Source organism: Triturus cristatus, chromosome 8, assembly GCF_964204655.1.
Source record: "Triturus cristatus chromosome 8, aTriCri1.1, whole genome shotgun sequence".
Taxonomy (NCBI): domain Eukaryota; kingdom Metazoa; phylum Chordata; class Amphibia; order Caudata; family Salamandridae; genus Triturus; species Triturus cristatus.
In genome coordinates this window covers 374,032,456-374,051,458 of record NC_140591.1, presented here as the reverse complement: position 1 = coordinate 374,051,458, position 19,003 = coordinate 374,032,456, and the positions used below count along the sequence as shown (strand labels likewise).

The 19,003-nt window shown below is 44.6% G+C and overlaps 1 protein-coding gene across 4 annotated transcripts in view; it reads left to right on the top strand.

Moving 5' to 3' along the window:
* Nucleotides 1–4,636: 4,636 nt before the first annotated feature.
* Nucleotides 4,637–19,003, top strand: part of SUPT20H (SPT20 homolog, SAGA complex component) — a 393,294-nt gene continuing 378,927 nt past the window's right edge. For all 4 annotated transcript variants that reach the window (XM_085621731.1, XM_085621733.1, XM_085621730.1 and 1 more), the window contains exon 1: nucleotides 4,637–4,752. The gene's annotated coding sequence lies outside the window, so the exon portion shown is untranslated. The remainder of the gene's footprint in view (nucleotides 4,753–19,003) is intronic.

The following is a 19,003-nucleotide window of genomic DNA, read 5'->3' as shown; positions in this document are numbered from 1 at the left end:
AATGATTGATACTCTAGCCCTCATAAAGGAAACACTGGAAAAGTCTAGTGAAAATGTTTTTATTAGATATGTGCTTTTGGCTATTCTGAAGTTGAAATGGATGGTCACTGAAATGCATAGGAGCCTTGAAAATGTTTTTACTGGATGGTTCTAGGATTTGCTTAGGACTAGAAAGCTAATAGTTCTGTTTGTGATAATAGTCATTACTCTCTCCTGCTATCTGTATGACCTAATGCCCTGTTCCCTTTGTACTCCTGCTTATACCTTATATATACCCGCTTAACAATATTTAGAATGAGAAATGCCCACCTAGCAATGAATTAGGATATTGATAAATTTATGAAAATTAATGTGCAAATATTTTCTGTGTTCCTATTGGATCATGGGAATGTTTTTAGCTCATGCTAAAAGGACAATCTGTTAAAGATTACAGGGATCTGTTAGCATGAGCTGAAAGCCATTTTGTACTTGGCAGCCATTTTAGTTAGCTATGTGCTCACCATTTGCTTTCTCACTCTTTTAGAGCCTTGCACATGCTCAGAAGGGCCTAGCTAGTAGAATGCACCTGTTCCCAGTATACAACTGTCAGGCTGTTCTAACTGATGTCAGCAACTTATTACTCCTGCTACTTGTTGACTGCATTTTCTGTATGACCATCTATGTGTGTAACTCTTGTCATGTGTACATGTACCGCCTTCTTTTGAGCCCCTGTGGGGGTATATAAGGCCCCTGTTCTCTGTACTCCTTAGAATGCCTCCTACAGTGACTAGAGATTACTGTATGACGCAATCTCCCTCTTCTGAGGGCTTGAGTTGAGCTTGCCTCCTGTTGGAAGTTTCAGGGCTATCAAAGATTTCACCTTCAGCACCTGGGCTCCTCTGCTTAGAGCCCTAGTCTGCCAAGTGGAGCCAAATCCAGCTCTGGGTACATGTAAGCAAGTTTTTGTGCTGAAAGAAGAAACCAACACATCGACTTTAAGTGTCTCTTTAGAACTGGTGCATTGCTGCAAAACTCGCCGCAGCTATATGGTCCTACCTCGACGCAGCAACAGAGACTTATAATGCAAGCCCTGACGTTGCTGCAGCGCCCACAAAGAAGCGCCACTGCGGGGGCCTCAAGAATCGCTTCACCGAAGTCTGTGACTCACTGCTCCAACGCAGTGCCTGTGGTCCAGTGGTTCAACATCGACGCAGTGGAATCGAAGCATCGCCACCTGACCTTCGAAGCTTCATTGACGCAGCACCACTATTGGAACAGACTCCTCACCTAAAGTGACGCATCACCTCCTGTGCACAACGCATCGTCCTTGGACGCCTACTTCATCATCAACACCACACAGCCATAAGGAAATGAGGTACCATTCCTACAACCAACGCATCCCCTCCCATCGCATCGTCCCGAGGCGTTAGCAGCTCAATGACCCTGCACCGCCTCCGGGAACTGATGCAGCACTTGCTACAGTGACTCCACACCTCCTTTGCGCAACGTATGGTCCCTGAGCACCAACGTGCCAACGCCTGCACAGCAGTAAGGAACCAACGCTTCACCTGCCTCCACAACACCTCACCTCCCCTGCGTCTTGCATCGTCGTTGATTTTTGATGCATCCAAGGTACTGTACCAGGGTCTGCATAACTCCTGAAGCCAGCCTGCACTCCATGGCGGTCGGACTGAACTTGTGGATTTGTCCTGGTCAAACATTACCAGATAGCCCCAGTTGAAACTATTGATTTCTAAGCACTGTATTTGAATTTAATATTGCAGAATTCATTTCTTGACTTGTGCAAGTTGGATTTTTGTCATTTGGTCTTCTTTTACTCAAATAAATATTGGCTATTTTTAGGTCGAGCCTATAGGCGAGGCATGCTGTAGTCCCTCTGTGGGTTTTGAACACGCACAACACATGCCCACCGCTTTTCATTGGTTGGTTGGTCTGCCTTTACAAATTCCATAGTTTTCGTTGGTGAATAGTGTATATTTGTCCCGTCTTGTGTCTGTTTTGTTCTTGCCCTGGCGACTGCCTCTGCTACATTGATACTTTCACTATGGGCCATATGTTTTATTTGAGTGCACTATTTATTTATTTCTGCCCTCTTCTCGCCGCTTGCTGGCACAAGGCGCTACATGCAGTTCACTTAATCTCCCCGTGCCATCACCCAACAACACCCCCTGCCCCTCACAGCTTATTTCTAGTATCATTGTTCTGTGATGTCGCCACGTCCCGCCCATCGCTGCTTTTATGATTCGGGCTAGTTTCACTTTTAGATATAGACCGCCAATCTTGTTCTCTCTGCCATTAATTAATGCACCCTGTGAAATGGCTAGAAAGTGGTATTGAGCACAAAAAAGAAATACAAATATTTTTAAGTTATCACAGTGAAGGAGAGATTGGAATGTAACAATTGTCTCGTCTCTGTTTAGTGGAAAAATAATTTGGATGCGCAGCACCGGAAAAAAGATTGCAAGAACATTCATATTATAAACTTTTTGAGCGTGGTGACTTCTCAAATACCAAGTTTTTTATGTTCGTTCTCTTATCGCGCTTTGGGTCATCCAGAGTTGGTGCTGGGAAAAGCCACAGCAGACGGCACAGTGCAAATGAGAACACATGTGGAGCTTTTCATTCACGTGTGCACAACAATAAATATGGTCAGTCGATCAGAAAGCTGGTGGCTTCTCAAGTACCAAGATGTTTATGTTCCTGCTCTTATCGCACTTGGGTCAGGCCAGGGTTGCTGCAGGGCAGAGTCACAGCACATGGCACAGCGCAAATGAAAACACAAGTGAAGCTTTGCACTGATGTGCGGACAACAATACCTACCGTCAGTCGGGTGGAATGTTGCCTTAAGCTGTGGAGATGTATGTGTACGTGTGAGAGAGACATTTGACCTCCGTTACTAAAAGACACGCTGAAAGACATGCTGAGATCCGGTTTGGCTGAGGATGAAATGTACAAAATAGCTGCAATCTGCAACCCATACCTGGAAACACAAAAAAAGCATCATTTGGCATTATTTATGCTTATACTGTTTATCTAAGGGTTTTCTTTCTCTTTGTTCCTTCATGGGATAAAAGTATAAACAGTGTCCTTCCTTTGTCCATAAACCCCAGTCTGATTACTGCAGTACATGCTGACTAGAAGGGTGGGGTCACAGCGCTCTTCCTGTTATTAACTCTGTTATGCTGGGCTCACAGCTGTGACTCTTGCATCCTCAGACAGAAAGTAATAACTCTCTTTGCTTTTGTATAACTACATGACTCTCTGTGCGCACTTCTCTCTGTCCTTCCCTCCCCTGTCTGCCAGCAGTAATACGTTTTAAACTTCACGTTTTCAGCAACAACATGCTTTTGCAAAATGCCCATTAGTGTGCATTGGAGGACCTGTGCAAACACAAGTTTATGCTAACACAATATGTTAAAACAGACACAGTGCACACAGGTGCTGGTAATGTGAAAGAGCGGTTATTACAAATATTAAAAACTACACAATGAAAACACAGTACTTTGCTACAGCCAAACTTTGTGTACATTGCACTTGGATCTCTGTCCCTCAGCCTTCTAAAGTTGATATATTGAAAACAACACACATTTTATTAAAACATTATGGCCTCTGTATTGTTTTAATCCACACTAACAAGATCTTCAGTCGCTGGGTACATCAAACGCTCTCTTTTCTACTTAGGCATATATGTTCGCTAGGCTGACATAGCTGCAAAACTTTGCCAAACCCAATTGCTCTGGCTAAACAATTAAATGGTGCCAAAGGTGAGACCTTTTGGCTATGCCAATGCTTGTTCTAAACTGGTGTGGAGTACTTTTATTGTGTTTTCACTGGGTTACTGTGTGTGTGTGTGTCATACATGCCAACATTTTAGAAGAGGAAAGTGGCAGATTTTAGAACAATAATTAAAATAGATTGCTTTTCTCCCATTGACTTCTATTAAAGCCTGAATCGGGTGGATTGTCATGTATGGGACTTGGAAGAGTGCTGCGGCTGCAGGGTCGGATATAAAAAAAATGCAGACTTTTTCCTAACCTATCAGGAGCATGGAGAAAGAGCTATATGGCAGGCAGAGGTACTATTTACCCTGTCCAAGCAGGGAACTCACTCTAGAGTAAGTTACACACCAAAGACAACCCGTGATCACCCATTTCTAACAAAAACCATCAGATAATAATGAGATATAAATAGGAGTAGGAACAATACATTCTAGTATATCAGAGTGAAATTATATGAAAGTGCATAGTAAAACATTTCAAACCGCTTACATCGAGCAGCATGGCGTCCATAATTGACTCATTCTATATTCACTCACACTCTAGTTCTGCAGTTTAAGCCGGCTCCGCTGTAACCTCCTCCTTCTTCTATGTCGGCTGTTGAATAGCCACGATCGCATTCAATGCCTATTCCTATTCTGTGTCTGTGAGCGCCTACAAAGCGTAGTCCTGCTTTTGTGTCTGATGATAATCACATTACGCCGTTTCCCATAAAGTTTCAGTAATTAAATTTGCTCAAAGTTAAGAACACTGCTTGATCACGGAGAGTCATTTGAGTTTATGCTCGTGCTTAATTTTGTAATCTGTGTTCGTTGTGTGCAGGGCTGGGCGTGTTTAGGTGTTTTTTTGCTGAAAATTGTGCTTGTTTTGTGTTTGTTTTGATGGAGCATTGCGCTTGTTTTTCACTTTTGGATCTGGTAACACTGTAAAGAAGATGCAATCGAATTTATGAGACCCTTCGTAGGGAGTCCCAGAGGTAGGTTCTGTATTCGGGGACTTTTTTTTACCTGATTCTAGTGCTTTTTTATTGCAGTCATTATGATGTCGCATAAAATGTATGGTCCTTTACTAAGGCACTGGAATGTGTGTACTGTGACCTTTTGCTCCCGTGCTTTCACATTCTAGCTTCCATATATATGTTCATTTACTTACACTGTATTAAGCCGTGAGTTTCCATCTGTACACTCTACTTCACCTTTCACTTTTATTTCCTCTGTTCACTTATTGGTTCACTTTATTCTGTCCCGCCATCCCCTCGTCCTTTTCATTTTACCGATTTCTTCTCTAATGCCTTTTTTTTGTTCCATCATACTGTGTTTTCTTTTCTCAAACCATTATCGCTTTCTTATATCTTCTTTGAAATAGACACCTATATAAATATTAAATACAATGCAATATTATAAACTTACACTATTGCTGGAGGACACCCCTTGTCCCGATGGTGCGCTGTATTCTTAAAGTCGCCTCTCCAAATTAAGAAGCTCCCCGAGAATGGCTGCACAGCATTCGCTTGATTTGGGAACATCTTACCGGTACCCTCCGTCATATGGCTTCTTGTGTGTATCCCCGTGAGCCTCAAAGCCGCACCCTGAAAGCAACTTCTAAAAAAACCAATCCTGAATATTGCCTTTCGTAGGACCTTTATTCAACTTTTATCATAGTATGGAATGTTTATTTTCGCTCTAGTGTAGTGATGTCACTTGGAATCTTTGGAGGCTGTATCAGTTGAGATTGTGCTCTGATCTCATGAACAGCTAGTCGGGACAGCTGATTTTAGTAATAACCTCTCTAACGTCAGCCTCGCTCTTTGTGGGACATTTTCTTCACCCTCCACTGGCAAAATATATTTTTTCTTATTCTTGGAATGCTGAAAAGTCTCATATCCTACTCTCTTAGTCTCCGTGCAGAAGTCTCCAGATAGCATTTCCTAGGGTGGACCTGCCCTGACTAATGGAAATATCGGCTTTAATTTAATTTGCTGCTATATAACTACCAACCAAAGTGCAGTCTTCAGGCTTGGTTTAATGCTGCTTAATAGGCAAGTCAATCTTTTGTGCTTTTCTTTCAACCACTACCCTAGAGAAGATCCATCGCATCAGTTGCTTCATCTTGACACTAAAAGCCGTGCAGTACACCTTCCCCGTTAATACCCCAATCCGATGCCCAGTACGTCTTCACCACCCTTTGTTAGACAGACCTACATAGCTTGGTAACGTATGAAGAGACCACTGCCAATCTCTTTTGTAAGTGATCCAAGTCTCTCTCTCTCTCTCTCTCTCGCTCTCTCTCGCTCTCTCTCGCTCTCTCTCGCTCTCTCTCTCTCTCTCTCTCTTGTCACTGCCTGTTGCACATTCTTATCTCTTTACTCTCACTTGCCTTTTCTCTTTCTCTAATTGTAGCCATCCTCCCTCGTCAGTTGTGCCCTCTCTGGTAGTAGGTCTCTTCACTCCCTGTTGAAACTCCAGACCCCGTTCGTCGCACTCACTCTCTCAACACTTCTGCCTCTAGCTCTCTGCAGCTACAGCCCACTCCCTCTCTCTGCAGTCGCAGCCTCCACCCTCTCTGCGGTCACTGCTCTGCCCAGGATCACTGTGGTAGCAGCCTCTATGGATTGCTGCAGTCACAGCCCTTTTTGAACCTCTGCGGTTGCAGTGCCCCCTCGATCTCTGTGATTAAAGTGCCTCTTCGATCTCTGCGGTCGCAGCGCCCCTTCCCCTGATCTCTGCGGTCGCAGCGCCCCTTCCCCCTGATCTCTGCGGTCGCAGCGCCCCTTCCCCCTGATCTCTGCGGTCGCAGCGCCCCTTCCCCCTGATCTCTGCGGTCGCAGCGCCCCTTCCCCCTGATCTCTGCGGCCGCAGCGCCCCTCCCCCCCCATCTCTGCGGTTGCAGCGCCCCATCTCTGCGGTTGCAGCGCCTCATCTCTGCGGTCGCAGCGCCCCTTCCCCTGATCTCTGCGGTTGCAGCACCCCTTCCCCCCCATCTCTGTGGTTGCAGCGCCCCTTCCCCCGATCTCTGCGGTCGCAGCGCCCCTTCCCCCGATCTCTGCGGTCGCAGCGCCCCTTCCCCCGATCTCTGCGGTCGCAGCGCCCCTTCCCCCGATCTCTGCGGTCGCAGCGCCCCTTCCCCGATCTCTGCGGTCGCAGCGCCCCTTCACCCCATCTCTGCGGTCGCAGCGCCCCTTCACCCCATCTCTGCGGTCGCAGCGCCCCTTCCCCCCATCTCTGTGGCCGCAGCGCCCCTTCCCCTGATCTCTGCAGTCGCAGCGCCCCTTCCCCTGATCTCTGCGGTCGCAGCGCCCCTTCCCCTGATCTCTGCGGTTGCAGCGCCCCTTCCCCCCCATCTCTGCGGTTGCAGCGCCCCTTCCCCCCCCATCTCTGCGGTCGCAGCGCCCCCTCCCCGATATCTGCGGTCGCAGGGCCCCCCTCCCCGATCTCTGCGGTCGCAGCGCCCCCTCCTCGATCTCTGCGGTCGCAGCGCCCCCCTCCTCGATCTCTGCGGTCGCAGCGCCCCCTTGCTCGATCTCTGCGGTCGCAGCGCCCCCTTGCTCGATCTCTGCGGTCGCAGCGCCCCCTTGCTCGATCTCTGCGGTCGCAGCGCCCCCTTGCTCGATCTCTGCGGTCGCAGCGCCCCCTTGCTCGATCTCTGCGGTCGCAGCGCCCCCCTCCTGTCGTAGCGCCCCCCTCCCTGATCACTGCTGTCGTAGCGCCCCCCCCCCATCACTGTGGACGCAGCCCTCCCGATCACTGTGGTCTCAGCACCCCCCCGACCACTGTGGTGTCAGCACCCCCCCACAATCACTTTGGTCTCACCACCCCCGATCTCTGCTGTGGCAGCGCCCCCTGATCTCTGCTGTCGCAGCCCCTGCCTCGATCTCTGCTGTCGCAGCCCCTGCCTCGATCTCTGCAGCGCCCCCTCCCCAATATACACCCCCCTCCCTGATCTCTGCGGTCGCAGCGCCCCCCCTCCTGGATCTCTGCGGTCGCTGCACCCCCCCCCCCCCCCCGGATCTCTGCGGTCGCTGCGCTCCCCTCCCGGATCTCTGCGGTCGCTGCGCTCCCCTCCCGGATCTCTGCGGTCGCTGCGCTCCCCTCCCGGATCTCTGCGGTCGCTGCGCTCCCCTCCCGGATCTCTGCGGTCGCAGCGCTCCCCTCCCCGATCTCTGCAGGCGCAGCGCCCCCCTCTCTGCGGTCGTTGCGCCCCCTTCCCGATCTCTGCGGTCGCAGCGCCCCCCCTCCCCGATCTCTGCGGTCACAGCGCCCCCCCATCACTGTGGACGCAGCCCACCCGATCACTGTGGTCTCAGCACCCGCGATCTCTGCTGTGGCAGCGCACCCTGATCTCTGCTGTCGCAGCCCCTGCCTCGATCTCTGCAGTCGCAGCGTCCCTCTCCCCGATGTCCTCCCCCCTCCCTGATCTCTGCCGTCGCAGCGCCCTCCTCTTCGATCACTGCGGTCCCAGCGCCCCCCTCCCTGATCACTGCGGTCGTAGCGCCCCCCTCCCCGATCTCTGCCGTCTCAGCACCCCCCGATCACTGTGGTCTCAGCACCCCCGATCACTGTGTTCTCAGCACCCCCCCACAATCACTTTGATCTCAGCGCCCCCCGATCTCTGCTGTGGCAGCGCACCCCGATCTCTGCTGTGGCAGCGCCCCCGATCTCTGCTGTCGCAGCCCCTGGCTTGATCTCTGCTGTTGCAGCCCAGCCTCGATTTCTGCAGTTGCAGCCCCCCCCCCCCCCCGATATCTGCCCCCTCCTCGATCTTTGCGGTCGCAGCGCCTCTTCCTCGATCTCTGCTGCTGCTGCACCCCCCTGCCTCGATCTCTCACAGGCGATTGTTGGTACTCCTAGAGGCCAGAGACACTCATTGTACCAGAATTCTTCTCATAGTGCAGTGTGGGGGTTGGAAACACTGCTCAGGGTACTAGGACAGGCACGGTTTACTCATAAATGTCTGGATACCAATCTTACAGCCGCCGGCTTGGACAATAGAGTTATCCTATCGGTTGCCAGTCCTGCATGGTGGCCAAGTATTTACAACGCACATTGCCATGCCACTATTGACCATGATCTTGGTATGTAAAATGCAAATGGTCTTGCCCGTAGCAATATTCTAGAGAAACAAGCCTAAAAATTACCGAATTATTGCACTTCTCGATGTGGAATCTAAGTACTATGCAAATATTCTATTGGAAGAGCTGCAGGCCTGGGCCGAAATGACGTGCGCCTCCCTTTTAATCAGACGGGCTTCATGGCTAACTGCAGTATCACAACCAATCTGTTAACATTAACAGTTCTGATGGAGAAAGCGACAGTCCAACAAACCCAGCTGCACTGTTGCTTTGTAGACTTTAAAACGACCTTCGACTGCGTGCCCAGGGGTCAGTTATGGCAGAAACTAAAATCTTGGGGCATACCTCTGCCTCTTCTTTTCGCAATAGTCCAACTCCACAAGGAAACGTGGATAAGAATTAAGCTAGGTGAAGGCTCCCACGTCTCCAGGAAGATTCAAACTGAAACTGGCGTCAAACAAGGTTGTGTGTTGGCCCCACTTCTTTTTAATTTGTTTATATCTGACCTATATCCAGCACTCGATAGTGTAAATTGCCATCCTCCTCAATTAGACGGAACCCGCATCAGCAATTTGCTGTATGCCGATGACTTGGTGTTGTTAAGCCACACAAAAGTGGGTCTCCAGAGGTTGCTGGATGAATTACTACCCTATACGACAAGAAATCGCCTAGAACTGAACCTGTCAAAAACCAAAACAATATCTTTCGGGAAGCAAAAGAGGTCAACAGAAAGGTGGTATTTCAACGACACAAAATTAGAACCAAATTCCAGCTATAAATATCTGGGCATCTTTCTCGATACCAGATGTACATTTATTAAGCATAAAGAAGCATTAAAAATCAAAGCCTTGTCGTTACAAGTTGCTGCTGCAAAACTATCAAAAAAGCTACTCAGCCCGAGCCTAACCCCCATGCTGAAAGTGATGAAGGCTAAAGTAATTAATTTCCTGACGTATGGGCATGAGATCACTAAGGGCACAACCAGTACATTAATAAACAAACTAACAACTAAAATCTTTAAAAGAGCCTTCCGGTTGTCAAGATCTGCCTCGCCAGTCCAAGTGAGACTAGAACTGGGACTACAAGATCACCATGGAGTAGAAGCAGGCACATTTATAAAACTGTGCCATAGACTGCGCCGTGCTCGGGTGGGTTCCCTGGATGCTCGACTATGGCAGGAAATACAGAAAAATCAGAATAGCCATCGGCAACTCCTGGAACGCAGTTTACAGTTATTAGGAGTAAAAGACCTCTGGGAATCAAACCCCACCCACCCGGTGTTAAAGATCGCCATTAAAAAAAACTGTAAGACTGTGGTCCTGTCACTCGGACAGGGCTATACTGTCTAAAAGGAAACACGCTTGGGCTGTAATTTCCAATTTAAAACTGGGTATTCAGCCGCACTATCTATCAAACACATAAGCACTTTGTTGGAAACAAAAGTTTTTAGCCCTGAGGATGGCTATCTGGCCCTTTCTGAAGAACCTTCCCGAATGGCGCCGGCTAGATAGCAGTATTGAATGCAGGTTGTGTGGCTATCATTCCGAAACAATGAAACACATAGTTTGTGTATGCCCCCCACTGCTCATGCCCAGACGGTCATTGCTGCGAGGCCAGTGGATCAGGTTGGGAGTTCGATCTTGCCACCAAGCAATAATGGCCGCCCTAAATCCTAACAACACCAAGTTAAACATTGGGCTTACGAAATTCGTCCACAAAACGTCAAAACTACTGGAAGCCACATCCACAACCAAACCCTCCTCATCTTAGCAGGGCGGCCAAGTTAAAAGGTCCAACATTCTAATTAGAGACTACACTATCAGAAAACCAGAGCAAGGTCTTCCAGTAGAACATTATTAGCCCATTATGATCTCCCTATTTTTTTAGTAATTTAAAACCCACAGTTTTTAACATTTATTATTGTCATTTTATATTGTTCGAACCAGTCGTGTGTTAAATTGTAAATGGTTTTTCTTTAACCAATCAATAAAGGACTTTTTAATTTTTTTTAAATCTTTATATTGATCTTGGTTCTTAAGACACACATTACCATGCCCTTATCGATCTTGATCTATTATTATCTCAGTGTCTAAACACACATTACCATAAAATATCAATACTGATCCCATTTTGTAAAATGCACATTGCCATGTAATATATATCTTGATCTCAGTGTGTAAAATGCACATTACCATGAGCTCTGGCTGTTGAGCCACATCCTTGCCCTAGACAAGATATCGGAACAAGCATTGGCAAAGCCAATAGGTCTCGGCGATCAGATGGCTATATGTGATGGCAATGTAAGTGCATTTGTGTATCAGGGGCTGTTTTTATTGATATACACAAATGTATTACCACTGATCGCTGAGACCTATTGGCTATGCCAATGCTTGTTTTAGAAACAGCAAACTTGTCTGGAGTTGCTCTCACTAAAGGCAGGTCCCTTTTGTAGGGGAAAGTAATGGCCTTTTCAGCACAGAGATGTGAGGGTTCGAAAAGCCCTCACACATGCACATCTGTACACGTGTGTGAAGTGCACACATACACAGATAGGTTATCACAATTCCTCAGCAGAGCAAAGCCCTCTTGCCTACACTGAGGGATGTTGACAATCCCTCGGAGGAGCCAAGGTAAACTCCCACTCTGGCACAGAGTGCCAGGCAATGTTACAAATTGGTTGGGCAGGGTGGTTATTGGCATATTAAGTTTTGTCAAAAGAGGCAAATGGGAAGAGAGAGCCCAGACTGATCGAGGGGGGAGCAGGTTAGAAACAGAAAAGTGAAGGAGAGACCCTAACAAAAAGCAAGAGGATGCAGCCTGGCCCTAGCGTGGTCTGGCTGAACAAGAATTTGGAAGGAATTCAAGACTGAGGAAATAAACAGCAGGCTAAACAGTAGACATATTTTTGCAGTTGATGTCAAAAGACGGATTTTACAACCTCATGGGCTAGTTTGACCATGTTAGGATGTAGTTCCGTCAGTTTAGAATGTACTTCTAAACCGAAGGATGTTGTGTTTGTGCACTCAACTTGCTTCTGAAACAAAGGCCTTTTTCATAAACAGCAAATGTTTCTTTAGCCGTTCTCTGTCAGTGTGAACTTCCGAGTCAGAACCCAGGTCTGCATGTGAAAATCATGCTGTTCAGTGTCAGCATACTCGCTTTTGCGGGAACTCTTTGACCCTGATGGCTGGTGGGAATTCCGTTAAAACAAACATTCCCAGAATTCCCCTTCATTGTGCACCTGTGTCCTTCGTGTCCCTCTTTGCTTTAGGCATTTGGGTAGTCACTGAAGCAAAAAAATAAGCATGGTCAGTTTCTGTGTTTTTATTTAACGCTGACCTCTGTGGAGAAACTAATATGCTTGCTCTCAAGCTGCCTCCAGTTGTTCCTCCAACCTACTCCAGGTGTCATGCAGGGGTTGATGGTGCAGAGGTCTGCCCCCTTGGACTCCTGCAAGAGGGAAGCAATGATTTGTTTGTCCGCCACAGTTGACGACTCGGTGCACCAAGCGTTTTTGACAGCTGTAATGAATCTAGCAGCTTTAGAATTATTTAAATTGTATTGTAGTGTTGTAATTGCATTTATATAGCTCTTACTACCGAGGCATTGAAGCACTTGTCTTCACACCTTGAGTAGTCCATAAGGGCTCCTCAAATATACGCCCATGCATTGATCTGTTCCTGAGACATATGGTGCATAGTGTACATGAGACACCTGTATCTAGTTTCTGTCCTACCCTATGAAAGAGGTTTTAGGGTTGGAGAGACACACAAAGGTGATAACCAGCTAGGCTGTGGAGGCAGGAGTAATAGCAAGCATGCCCCAGGCTCCACTATCTTGAGGTTCATTTTAAAAACAAATACCCCAGCAGTAGGCATCCACATAGAATTCTGACGCCTCCGCCGCCACTGTGAATAAATATAGCTGATCCGACGTCAGTATTAAATAAAGAGAGCAGTGGATTTCCAAGACTCGCATTTGCCGTTTCCTTGTAAAAACTGATAAGCACAATGGCTCTGCATCCGAAGTCCGCCTTGCCTTCAAACGTAAGGAATAGGCAGAGTAGAGGCCCAGGGGGTACTGGAACCAGAAAACAAAGTGTGTCTGGTAGCCAGTTTACAACCGTATGTAAATATGCACATGGTCTTTAAAGACCTTTGAAAAACTCTGGCGTGTCGGAGATAAGACTCCAGACACTGCCCAGCCGAGCTCCCAGCACAGGCTGAGACACAGAGCGGCAGGGGCTGATGCCCTTTTAGCTTAATAGGCGTTGCTCGCCAGGAAACAACAATGAAAGGTGAAGTGGTAGGGTGGAGTGCGTGTCCCCACTCAGGGGATGCTGCGCCCCCCAGGGGGGCGCGCCCCACAGTTTGAGGACCTATGCTTTAATAGATGAGTATGAAAAGCCCTATAATTTGATACTGGATGGTCCTATTGTTCATTGTAATTGTACTAAGATAGGGCTTCGGCTGAAGCTCTGCGGATATTAAAGTTGAGTATAGTATGAAGTGCGTTAAGAGGCTGGTGGATGCCACTCCCCCCTATGGCGAATGCACCATGTTATAGATTTTACAGAGTTCCTGTTGAACTTTTTTCCATGGTTTGGCCCTCTAGTGTTTTATGGGGGAACCTAGTATTGGGAGCTTTAACAGGGTATATTGACTCCGCTGCACTTAATGCATTTTACAGTCGGCATGCAGGGACCTGTGTCCATGATAGGTCGCTTTATAGAGAGGCCATTGACGCAGTCTAATAAATATGCGTACACATCCTGGAATGTAAGGGGCTTGGGCTCCATACATAAGCGGCACAGAATCCTGGCACAATTAAATCGTAGGAAGGCACATATAGTGTTCCTCCAAGAATCCCATTTAACGCATGTAAGAAGCCATTAAGTTACAAAAGAAATGGAGGGATCAATTATTTTTCACATCCTTCTCTTCATTCGCTCTGGGGACTGTGATATGGATCAGAAATGGTACCCCCTTCACAGTTTGGAATGCCTTGGTCTTTAAGTTTTCTCCAAAGACGGTGTCTGTTCCCACAATCGAAAGCCTATTTGAAGTCAATGAAACAAAAATACAAAGGCTGTTTAGCTAAAAGTGCCTTATCCATTAATACAGATAAGATCAGTATATTTGTGAAGGTTCCTAAGCCTTTGATAAACCCTGTTTGATTCGGGGGCAATATCCCTTTATCCTTTACCCAGTCTGTCAAACTTGATAGTAAAAGCCCGCAAACAATTTTGCGTCGGTATCTTGGAGGGTAATCAAACGGTAGTTCTCCTCTAATTGCCAATTTCCGTTTTTAAAGATAGAAGATATTAGAGACCCTCTTGATGATTTCGGAACCAGCCCCGTTCGTACGACTTCGTTAAATACCTTTGTTAAATATATAGCCCAGAAGTCTGGTTCTTCCTTGTAAAGAGCAAACGGGATGCCGTTGGGTCCTGGTGCTCAGTTTTTTTGCTTCTTTATTAATTTGGCGACTTGGGTTTCTGTAGTATAAATTTCTGCATTACATTCTAGATCGGTTTTAACCATCATTGTCTGCTTGCCTTCTTTAATATTTGCTTTGGCTTCCTCAATATTTGCTTCTGTAACGGGGGTTTAGGATTTTTATAAGATATGCAAACCATTCATCTTCCATTAAGGAGGATGTAACCACAGATTTATTCAGCCTGGTTAGTCCATTAATCACTTTCCAGAACTCCCTTGAATTTGCTTGATTACTGGCGTAGATGATTTTTGTCCACAATTTCTGCTTGACTTTATTTTTTTCGTTCCAAATTAGTGTCCTCAATTTATTGTTGGCATTTTTTTGTTTTATTTGTATATCTTCATTATTTGGGAACTTATTTAGCTGTTTCCTAAGTCTATTACGGGTCCATCTGATTTTTTGGATTGTATGTGGGAAATTGATGTTAGTATCCCTTTTTTCCGTTTGACCCATTTGTTTTTTTTTTTGGACACGAAAAGAGGTATCATACCGTTTAACTATTTTCTGTGTGAAATATTCCCATTGCTCAATTGCAGACCACACGATGCTATCTTTAAAGCATTCTTTAATTAGTTCTTGTGCCTTTTCCTTCATACCATCCATATTATTTGTTTTCCATGTAAGTTTTCTATAGTTGGTAGTACAGATCTGTCCTTGAGTTGTTAAGTAGTTCTGATGTTTCAAACATGACAGTTTCACTTGGACTATTTGTTGGCTATGGTCGCTATCAAATGCCTTCCTTAGCTGGTAGGAAACAATTTTGTCAAAGATTTTTATAGATACCATTGTATAGTCTATTCTTGATTTAAACTGATGAGACTGAAATGACCAAGCTGGGGGTATATGTGATTCCAATCTACCGTTTAATATTCTTTGTCCCAATGCTTCCGTGTCCATCAGGAAGTTTCTCCCAATTAGATTTTGTCTAGCGTTTATTTAAGTGATCAAGTATTTGTTCTGGGATTAACCATTGGTGATTTTGGTACTGTATAAAATCGTCCCGTATGAAATGTATTAACAGGTTTATGTTAAAATCACCTGTAACGATAAAATCTGCAGACGGGTCTTCCATTCTTTGGTCCAATAAGAAGATAGTAAGAGCAGCACACATCTCCTTCCTTGATGCCTGTTTAGGTGGTGTGTGTGTGTGTGTGTATATATATATATATATAAATTAATATTAGAATTTTTTTTTTTTCCTTACTTATTAGATAGTTCAACTTCACAGCTTGGAAGTTAGAATTATTCGTGTCTAGCCGCTCATGTTCAACTTTCAGGTCCATCAGTACGAATATTGCCAGGCCCCCACACGGACGTCCAAATTTGTAATGTTTTATTACAGGCACGAAATATCCTTTATATCCTTGTAGCATAAAAGGGTCCATTTCCCAAGTTTCCTGCAATTATATAATTTGATAAAGATTTGTTAATGAATCTATTTGGGCATATTTTATCTTTTTACATTAACCATTTATGTTCTATGAGCATATTCCTATTGTTAAAATATCTGTATTTAATTCTTCTGTTTTATCTTGTGATCCATTCTGTCATTGTTCAGTATTACCATGCAAAGCTGTCAAAATCAATTTCTCATGTATTCCTTTATTTTCTTTTCTTTTCTTTTTTCAACTTTTCTTTGATCCACGGACTTTTTATCATCACGGTTTATTTTACCCAGGGGATTTTTTAGTATAGAATAGACTAGATTGTCTTTTATCCCGTTTGACCTTTTCATAGGACTTTCTTCTTTTATAAGCGGAGTTGGATACACCTTTGGGGCTGGTTGGCTGATTAACCCCAGCTGCGGAAAACTTCTTGTTCTTGCAGGATTTGGTCCACTATGGAATCAGTATTTACAGTTAGCAATGTTATTGGTTGTCCGCCATCAGGGTTTTGTAAAAAGCCTACACAATCGATATCTTCAGTTGTCATTTTTTTCTAGTGATGGTACAGATTTCAAGAGCCGAAGGATATTTCCTCTATTCAAAGTATCATGGTTGCCACGTGAGTCAAATAATGGTGTGAGAGTAATTTGGGGAGGTCTTTTCAGAGTCAACGTTTCTTTCTTTTTTCCCTCACAAGTTTGGTTTTCCTTACATATAATTTGTTTACCTTGACAGTTTCTTATAATAGTTAGGTCATCCCGTATAAATTTATGCCTCATATCCTCGATCGTTTCTTTTGATATCGTAGAGTTATTCTCAGTCTCCTCTATCCGTTGTTTTTGTGTAACTAGACTATCTTTTTGTTGTATCAAGATCCAATGTACTTTTGATGCATTATTTTGGTCATGACCAGCATGCTTTTGTTCTTTATTTTGGCTAATTAGTGAGGTTTTAAGATCAAGGGAGGTTAGAGATCTAATTTTTTTAATTGAGTATTTTTAAATTTCACACGTAAGTTCCTTTGTTAGTACACAACCATTTCCTTGCAATCTAAGTATTTCATCTTTCTTTTGGGATTTCTTCCCCTCTAATATCACTACGTCACCTTTTCGATCAGTATTTTCCGTCAATATAATTGTATTTGTAGGGAGTGGCTTTAAGTCTGCAAGGTGTTCCCCAGGCTTTGTAAATATATCATAATATTTTTCATTTTTTTCCAATAATTTTGCAGACTGACTCCCAGGTACATCACAATCTTTTTTTCCTTCTTTTATCGTATCGGCAGGTGTTTCCGGTTTGCAATATGTTTTTACTGCATTTTCCTTTTTTGCCTTATTTCTTGCTTTACGTAATTTTTTTCTTTGTCTCTTTGTCATTTCAAAGGCTATTAGATCTTCATTATCCTTTCCTACATTATTCAACTGTACTGGGAAGTCAAGGCTATTTATTTCATGTTGTTTCCTTATTTTTGAGTTTAGTTTGGTCACGACATTAGAATATATTATGTCACCAATCTGCTTCGGTTTTTTTTTCCACTAAAGATGCCGATGGATTTTTGTCAATGCAACATATCTCGTCTCTTTGATTTTCATGTTTTTTTCGCATGATGTCTTTAACATCTTCCAATATGGTGTTTAGTACATCCGGGATAGTTGCCAGTTTGTTTATTATAGGTGCACATGTGCAATCGAAATAATTTGAGGCTACTTCTTTTTGAGCTTTATTTATTAAGTTGTTTAGCTCAGCTAATTTATGATCGATTCCGGCGACTGCATTAGCCATGACTCCAAGTATTTCAATTTGAGTGTCCATTTTATTCGACTGGTATGTCAGTGCTTCTAGAGTTAGTATTGATGTTTGATAAAATTATCCCATATAGATCCTAGATCCTGATTACCTGCATTTTTAAAATTTAGTTTAATGGGTATTTCATTTTTTCTAATAGGGGTGTTGATGCCATCCTGGCAAGTTTCTTGGTTTTCTGTTTAAATTTTTGATTTAACCAAGTTATTCTATTTACCGATGTATTCAGTTTTTACTACCACTTGCTCATTGCCTCCCCTATTTTTGTTAATCGCTGTTTTTGACTGGTTAGGAGTGTCATAATCTTGATTTTCATTACTCAATTCCACATTTCTTTCTCCATTCTTTCTTGATGGCGTATTTGTTGCCAATGCCGAGTTCGTTATATCCGTAGTAGGGGTTTGCTTTTCTTGCATGACTTCGTCGTCGGCATTATTTAATTATTTAATTTGAGCTCGTGATTACTATGTAATGTGTAGTTATTAGCTGGTTCACTTTTTATCCTTATTTCAACTTTAACTTCTAATGATAATGAAACCCCTGCAGTCATTGGGCTCATAGGCTTATCAACCTGTGATAGATCTTTTGTTGGTATTTCCATCCCTTCCGTATCCATATCCCTCTCTTCTGTTTGAGGTAGCAATACTGGGTCTTCCAAATCCATTTTGTGTTCAATTATTTGGCCCTTTAGATCCTTATTTTGCGCATTGCTAGCGTAGTTGCACTCTCACTATATACCAACTACTAGTGTATTTCTTTCCAAGATGTTGGTTGGCTTAACCGGTGTCTGTAACTGCTTTATTTCTACATCTGGTTCCATTGACATAAGTGCTCCTGTTAGAGCTCTCATCAAATCAAATTTCTGTGGTATTTTTATAGATTTCTCGAATATCCGTGCTATTGGAGAAATTAAAGTTTGATTTACTCCTTTTAACTGTGCTTTAGCTTTTTTTAATACTTTGGGTGCTTGCATTTTACGTGCTCGTCTAGCAGGAGGGCCCAGTGTTCTTTCCTTCCCGAGCGCATTCCCCATGTTTTACCTAGTTTGTTCGTATTGAGGGCAGTTATATCTTAGTATTTTATAACACTAGTATGTTGCAAATATATGCTGATATCCGCGTATATGTCACAATATAATTGTTAAATATATCCCAGCAGGGACGATACTGAGTCAATGCTGCCACAGACGTCCGCACACGGTCTGATCCGCCTCCGTATCAGTATCTGCGTCTGCAGATTGTCGTCACCACATCCGACTCAGTGATGAACCCCCAACCACAGCTGGTATAGCACCACACACGAAGGGAACAAGTGCAATTGCAAGTATAAGCGCAGAAAGTGCAAAATGCAGAGTCCTCCTCGCTGCTCCTATCTTTGTACGAAGACGGAGAGGGAAATGCCTGGAAAATGCCTGTGGGACCGCTGTCACCCGCGGTACCCACCTCCCTCTCAAGAGAAAGTGTAAAATGTGT